This window comes from Saccostrea cucullata, unplaced genomic scaffold, assembly GCF_032062105.1.
Source record: "Saccostrea cucullata isolate Sc308-1 unplaced genomic scaffold, CSIRO_AGI_Scuc_v1 ctg1455, whole genome shotgun sequence".
In the NCBI taxonomy this organism is placed as follows: Eukaryota; Metazoa; Mollusca; class Bivalvia; order Ostreida; family Ostreidae; genus Saccostrea; species Saccostrea cuccullata.
Window position 1 is genome coordinate 203195 of NW_026924057.1, and position 7564 is coordinate 210758.

The 7564-nt window shown below is 33.8% G+C and overlaps 1 long non-coding RNA gene across 1 annotated transcript; it reads left to right on the forward strand.

The window, feature by feature from the left end:
- The first annotated feature begins 2093 nt into the window (after positions 1 to 2093).
- On the forward strand, positions 2094 to 7564 carry LOC134265590 (uncharacterized). The gene is made up of 4 exons (XR_009991780.1): positions 2094 to 2168; positions 3436 to 3520; positions 4397 to 4499; positions 7416 to 7564. It is a non-coding gene; the product is annotated as an uncharacterized LOC134265590 (long non-coding RNA).

Below are 7564 nucleotides of genomic sequence, written 5' to 3' on the forward strand. Positions count from 1 at the left end.
AATGCACATACATTGTATTTAACAAACTTTAAAATTTTCAGCCATTGTTTTTTCTCCAAAGGCCATTGCTCTAGATAAAGAAAAGTGTATAATATTTGGCATGACTTTGTTTTCCTTAAGAACAATGGCTTTTAAAGTAGTGCATGCTAAGGCAATCTATTAAAAGAATTACTAGTAATTGTATAATTCACGATTGTATTTTTGTGCAGTTTTTGTTGATTTCATTCTATAAAGGTATGAAGTTTGTCAATACTTCAACAAACATTTCTTTATCTATGTTGTACACTACTTTATTTTTATTCGCCGACATGCTACTCTTTTAAAAAAAAAAAACTTGCGTGACAGTCTTAAATTTGACTAATAGACTCGATCTTCAGGCCTGTAGGAAAGTAATTTCCGTTAGAGTAATAAACTAACCGGGATTTTTTTTTTTACTAGCATTACCTTACCAGATTTCTTAACGAAAAAAAACATTAAAAGAAATATTGGGCGGGGACCAGCTGAAGCTGTATGCATAAGTACAGCCATGCACATCAACGAGTATAGATGACTTTCGACATAATCTTTCCCATGACTTCACTTATACCCATCACGACTAAAATACTGAATTAAAATACTGTTATATTTTCCTGCCTTTCATTAGATGTTAGTTTTGTTCCACATAGAGATAGTACTCTCCTAAGAAAAAGGTTTTCAACATTCTGATTCATTTAACAATTTTTTTACGTGTTAAAATGATGTGGGAAATTTATAAGCTAAAGGCCAAGGAGTTTAAAGTACAATTAATGTACATGTAGCAATTAGAGAAAAGTCTAGCAGGTCCACCAGTAATAATACAGCATATTAATTGATAGCAGGCTCAAAATCTAATTAAACCCCGAAAAGGAGGGAGTTCAATTAGTAATTTAATCCCACCCACCCCCACCCCCCAAAAAAACACAACAATTTATTAGCAATGAATTATTAAACACCGAACTTTTCAATCATCATTATTGAAATATAAAAAAAACTGTTCTTGATAATCACATTATAATTGTAGCTCATTTTCATGCCTTTTAGGATTCCTGTGGAAAGTTCACAAAAAAATGTGCTTTTAAAAGTTTAACATCTTTTGTTGTGACATTATAAATTCATAATTATACATGTAACAGTTAAAAGAAGCGGGGAGAGGGGGGGGGGTTGTTTTCAGCAAGGACGGCCACTACCAACAACCAAGCCCCGAAACCCATATCCCGAAGGTAAATAAGTTGAGGTGTCAAGCAAGAAACAAAATTTTTTCTGCTCTTGGCTCACGTATTTAACCGCTTTTTATCTAAATATATTAGGCCTACACATCATATCGGCAAAAATATTTAGGAGCCCCTCTTTTTATTCCATGAACTGGGGAAAACTTAATTAAATTCTAATATAAGATCTCATAATCACACTTAATCATAGTGAATGTAAACAGTTTATATTACCCATACTGCATCGCTCTGTAGGCGCTTTATTTCATTGGTCAATTTCCCGAGGCGCCATTTTTGGAGGATCGAGAAGGACGAAGAAGAAGGTGTAAGCAGCTGGTAATTGTGAAAAATTAAGATGTTTTTACCACCCAGTGTCTGTAAGACTGTGATAAATGCAATGACCAACGACCAAGGATTAGTGTACGTATATTTTCGTTAACTTTTTACGGTAAATAATTGTAATATTTGGCAACAACAAATCTTCACTATCGGAGGCAACTTTTGTTCTGACGCCATTTTGAAAAGTTGGATACCTAAGTTTTAAATTGTTAAGTGTATATATTGCAGAGAGAAAGAGAGAGAGAGAGAGAGAAAAATTTGAGACAGTGATATAGCATAACTTAGATTATGGAGGCCCCAAGGCACCGTGCATGTGCATGCTGTATGTTGTAAAATGGCAACGTTTCGCCTTTTATCATGTTTATTAAAATGTATGCTCCATATGTATGTTCTCTCTCTCTATATATATAAATGAATACTTTTCGGAATTTTAAAAAAAAAATATTTTTAACCCCGCTCAAATTATCCGGATGATAATAGTTACACCGAGTACGGTTTCGTAATTTAATTCAGACTGTAGTACATCCGGTTTGAATACATGTGTTTTCTGACTTTTCGGATAGCCAACTCTTTTGATTTTTGGAACTTACGACTTATGGCAAGGTATAAATTAAATATTTTTGGTTCAAAACTTTGATAAAAGCATCGATGTTTTTTACAAAAAGTGTCTTCAATCTCAGCTTATCCGATTATTCATGAAGGATATCATCATCAGAACGGAATAGATTAGGTTTGTTTTATTGTTTATTGAAATAGTTTACTGCTCAAAAGATTTTCTTTCTTTAATTGTCTTACCTGTTGAGATGAAGATGTAAAAAAAGAAAAGCCTAATAGAGAATTAATATTGATAGTATGTCAAGAAATGCAAATGAATCATCAGCTTGAATTATCAGTTATTTCACAATTATTTACCTGAGTAGGTCAATGTATAGCGAATAATACATACTCTTTTCCATATCCAGACTTGTTGAAATTTTTTAATCACTGTCAGACATTTGGTCTGACAATGTCAAGTGTTCTGTCAGACCAGTCAAACTTTTGTCAGACCAGATACTTGTACCTTATTTTGACACTGAGAAAGTCATATGAATAACAGCACCTAAATGTACTTTATTATTTTCAATAGCCTTCAACCTAACAACTTTCCTTTCTTGGGATAGAGAGTCTTAAACATAGACATATATGACATGTTTTATGACTTTGTCATAACAAATTTACTTGGCTATCGTCAACATGCCGCATATGCGGCCATTTTTTCTGTGTCTGTGACCTTTAATTATGCATCCCGATCCCAACCTTTATTAAATTTGCATTACGCTCAAGTATCTTTCAAACGGTCATCTGGACCGACGTTTTCTTAAATGTTATCGGTCCAGACAAATTTTTACCGGCCTTGCCGACAGGACCGACGGATTTCGACAAGACTGCATATCACATCTTATCCTGCCTCTGATAAAAATCGTGAAATTTCATTGGCCGAGAGCAATAGTGCATGATCCGATGTTATGCTGTTTACCCACTTCACATTGCTAATGTGCCCCCTCCACGTGACCTACCCACCATATATTAAAAATTTACCAACCACACATCATCAATATACTGCTTTCACGTGACCCGCATGGAGCTTCATAACTGACGTCACGATGCGTCTGACGACAACGTACAATGGATGTAGAACGTCTTGCTTGTACGTTCAGTGAAAGCGGTTTATTGATACTATAAAAAAAAATTGCTTTTTCAAACTTTGTTGCTGTGTTTCACAAGCGCATCTTGTTTTTATTTTTTCTCCCATCCTGGTTGTTGCTAATGCTATTACATAATTAGTTTAAATTAGAATGCAATAGTACCTGGACATAATTTATCATTTTAGAGAGAAGAAAACTTCGTGACTTTAAAAGAAAACCAGTGAGATAAAATCATAGAAAATGTATGATGATTCGGGATGTGATCATTTGGTAAGTGGTAATTCATTCATGATTGGTATGTATATGACAATTGCCTGAAAAAAAAGATTCTAAATTTTATTTAAATACTGGACTGTGGTTTATCAGCTGTGAACTACAAGAAGTTTTATGTTACAGCTAGGGCTGTAACAATTTGCCCCCTCCATCTTATGTGTGTATTGCTATGATTGACATACAATCAGTTCTCTAATACATACACTTCAATAAAACTTTGTCGTCTCGAACCTGAATTGAACAGGAAAAAACTTTGAGATCTCTCCAAAAATTTGAATGGAAAAAAAGTATATGCTTATAAACTGATTTCTTGCTGGTCAGTATTTTGATTACTTAAAGGAAGCTCTAAAAACTGCACACTAAACAGAGTTCTACTTTAATATCAGGTAGTTTTATGAAGTTAGAGTGATCTGCCCATAGATTAAGATTATGAAAAATGTTATTTTACAGTCAGTTAGATTATTTGTAATAGATTAAATTATTTTTAGCATTATTTAAAATAAAAAATAGGAAATTAATTATTTTCATAAATTTTTCAAATGTAAGTAAACAGCAATTATTTCTGCTTACAGATAGTCCATTGTCTTTGAAAATTTCTTGGGGAAATGAGACACATACCATATGTTCTAAATGAATAAAAAAGGCTCATTATGCACATATTTATATGAAATATGAAAGATTTTTTTCTCTCCAAGGAATAATTTCTGCAAGTCACTAACTTTTTAGAGTTTCCTTTATTTTATAGATATTCAATGAAATTATTTGAAGTATTAAATTTTGGTAAATTTATGATACTAAAAGGTTATATGGATGAAAAAACAGCATGCGTGTATGACATTAGGGCTTAAATTTTAATGTCTCTTAATTTTTCAGTGACATTAAAACAGGAATTGTCATCACCAATAGACGAATTTCACATTCCTAAGAGTTTTCTCCAATTGTCGGCGTATCGCTCATTTTTCCCACTTTGTCCTTTGTAAGTTACTTGTTAATATTTTCAATCTTCAAACAATATCAAACAATTACGATCTGTATCTGTATTGCCAGAGTATGGGGGCAACATGAAAATCATAATGAATATGTTCATACAGATTTTATTTCTAAGATATTGTCCCTCAAAGTTGATACGGTTAAAGAGGGAAAACGGCGTCTTAAGCCGGTTGACCCCAGATTGACCCTGCGAAGGGGAATAACTTTTGTAAATGTGAAAGTCCTGTATGGTATATCATATAGATCTAAAGCTGACTGAATTTTGATCAGCCAATATGATGAATGGATGTAAATAATGTTGGTCAATATTTTGAAAAAAAATTAGATTACTTGTTTATAAACTGAGTGTACATGCAATACCGGTATAAAATCAGGCACATAGCATTGTTTTTATACGCCCGTCTTAAGACGGGACGTATTATGTTATAGGCTTCGTGTCCATCCGTCTGTCCGTCTGTCTGTTAGCTTTTTCGTTTCCGGCTCATAACTTTAATACTACTAGGCCTAGGATTATCAAACTTTGTCATCTGATGCATCTTGGGTAGAAGGTGTGTCGCGCACAAAAAGTAGGTCACCCTGACCTTTAATTAAGAAGTTGTAGCCAAATATGGAAAAATCCTTTCCGGCCCATAACTAGAAAACCATAAGACCTACAATCATCAAACTTGGCCAGTTTATGCATCTTAGGTAGAAGGTGTGTCGCGACCTATTTCAAGGTCACTGTGACCTTTAATTTAAGTGAATTAAAAAAAAAATGTGTCTTTTTACTTTTCATTTACACATCCCAAATAATGTAAGAGTATTGCACTGTTCTTGTTAAAAAAGTGTTAAATCAAGAAAATACTTATTTTTTCTAAGCATATACTTAACAGCAATCTATAACAAATATAATGTATGTCAGAGAAATCCTGCCTCTCCCATGAGAGTAATTATCAAGCACTTGTCAAGAAGAATTTTGATAACAGAAAATTGCATGTCAAATTAGAGAGAAATTAATGGGTTTTGAGTGCGAGGAGCTTACTGACAGAGCCTTGAGTATTGGGCAAATGGGTAAGCCTGTGTGATTAGAAATAGCTCTTGTTGACTAGCCTAAGTTTTAAAATGAATTTGATGAAAAGTAATTAAAACTAATTTGATTTGCATAATAGACTAATCTGATATTATGTAATATTATTAATTTAAAAACTAATTTTATGGGGTGGGGTGGAATCAGCATGTCCATATGAATTACATATTAAAACCTATCGGACATTAAATCTCAACCAAAAAAAAAATCTTTGAGTATTTTATATGTTTTAAAAAAAAATTTATAGTAGATAGTGCAGACCCATTTATCTCTTGGTAGTAATGAGTAGACAAGCATCCAGTTAAAGATTTAATAATGAGTTCAATGTTGGAAGGCTAGCTGTCTCAGTCGCTCTGATTAAGCTGTACCCTTTGGGAGTTAGACAGAGGAACTGTTGGTCAGTTTATAACATATGTCATTTGATGGCCAGCCTTTTCTTTTCAAAATTAATTTGGTATAGATTAAGTTGTTAGACTAATTTGATGATGGGCATTTGACAAGGTCTAATACAACCAGCACATAAATCTATCAGTGATGTAATATTTATTATAATTGATGCTTACATCACAGGGGATGGATAAATATTTTAAGGAATGGAAAAATCATCGAAATCTTAGAATCAAGGTTGATGTGATTTTCTTGCACCTAAACTGTTCAAGAAAATTGTAATTTTTTTGACGGGCGTATCATGCTGTGGCGCGGCACTTTATTGAAAGTGTGTGTGTGAGTGTGTGGGGGGGGGGGGGGGGGGGGGGCAAAGTTGCCCAAACTCGAAAATCCTATTTCTTGTGGGGGGGGATGGGGTAGTGGCCAACTTTTTTCAAAGCCAACTTACTATCACTTCCATTTTTTTCCCTACAATCCTTGATATCACCATACTATGGTTATAAAGTGGGGGTGGGGGGGGGGGGGGGGGGGGGGGGGGGGGGGGGGGGGGGGGGGGGTGGGGCAAACCAAACAATAAAGGAACATTTAATATAGTAAAGGTTATGTTGGGAAAAATGTGGGGGGCCAGGCCGCCCCCCCCCCCCTCCCCGGTTGCTACATCCCTGAAGATTACTCGTAAGATACATGTATACTTTAACCATGATAAAATCATATGTGTCCACTGTCCAATGCAGCATATGATAAATCATTAACATACAAGTACATGTGTATCTATACTGTATTATACATTTAATTGCATTATTTTTAGGTCCTGTTCTGTGGATGCCCTAAGACAGTGTCTATCCATCACTCCATCTGATATCACTTGTTCTGAACATATTTCTCTCTCAAACTTAAACTACAGAGAGCCTCTGGATAGTGGATAAAGAGTGACCTTGCATTAATTTTCTAGGTCAAAGGTCAGTATCAAAATGTACTGTATATCTTTATTCAAAGTCCTAGTCCAGAGTATATTTCTCCCTTGGTGTAATCTAGCTTTTGTGCAATGGGGTGGAGGGTCTGCAATGATCTTCAACCAATTTCTAGGTCGAATATCAAAATTAAAAAAAAAATCTCCCTAATATTTTTGTTATTATAAAGAGTATGTTTTCTCTCAAACTAATTAAACTTAAAGCAGGGTTCTTAGTATGAGGTACATGTAGTAATATATTCTCAATGACATAATAAGGCTGAAAACATTATTTATATTATGTTATTTTTTTTCACTTATCATAAAGCATTAAATATTAAAGAGATACATTAAATGCTGAAATCATATGTATCATGGTCATGGAAAGTAACTATTGATATTGGTATATTAAAGGACATTGACTGATCTTTCAGATTTCTAAGTTATATTCAAGCATTATAATTCTGACATCATATAATAATTTTGTATGAATATTGCAGATCATAGGTGATGTGAAGAAAACCAGGAAACTGATGTTGAAAGAAGTACTTAATGACCCTTATGAATGGACTTAAATGTGAAAGACTGTTCCATTGTTTATCTAAGATATATGAATTTATTTAGTATTTTGATATCATTGAAAAATACA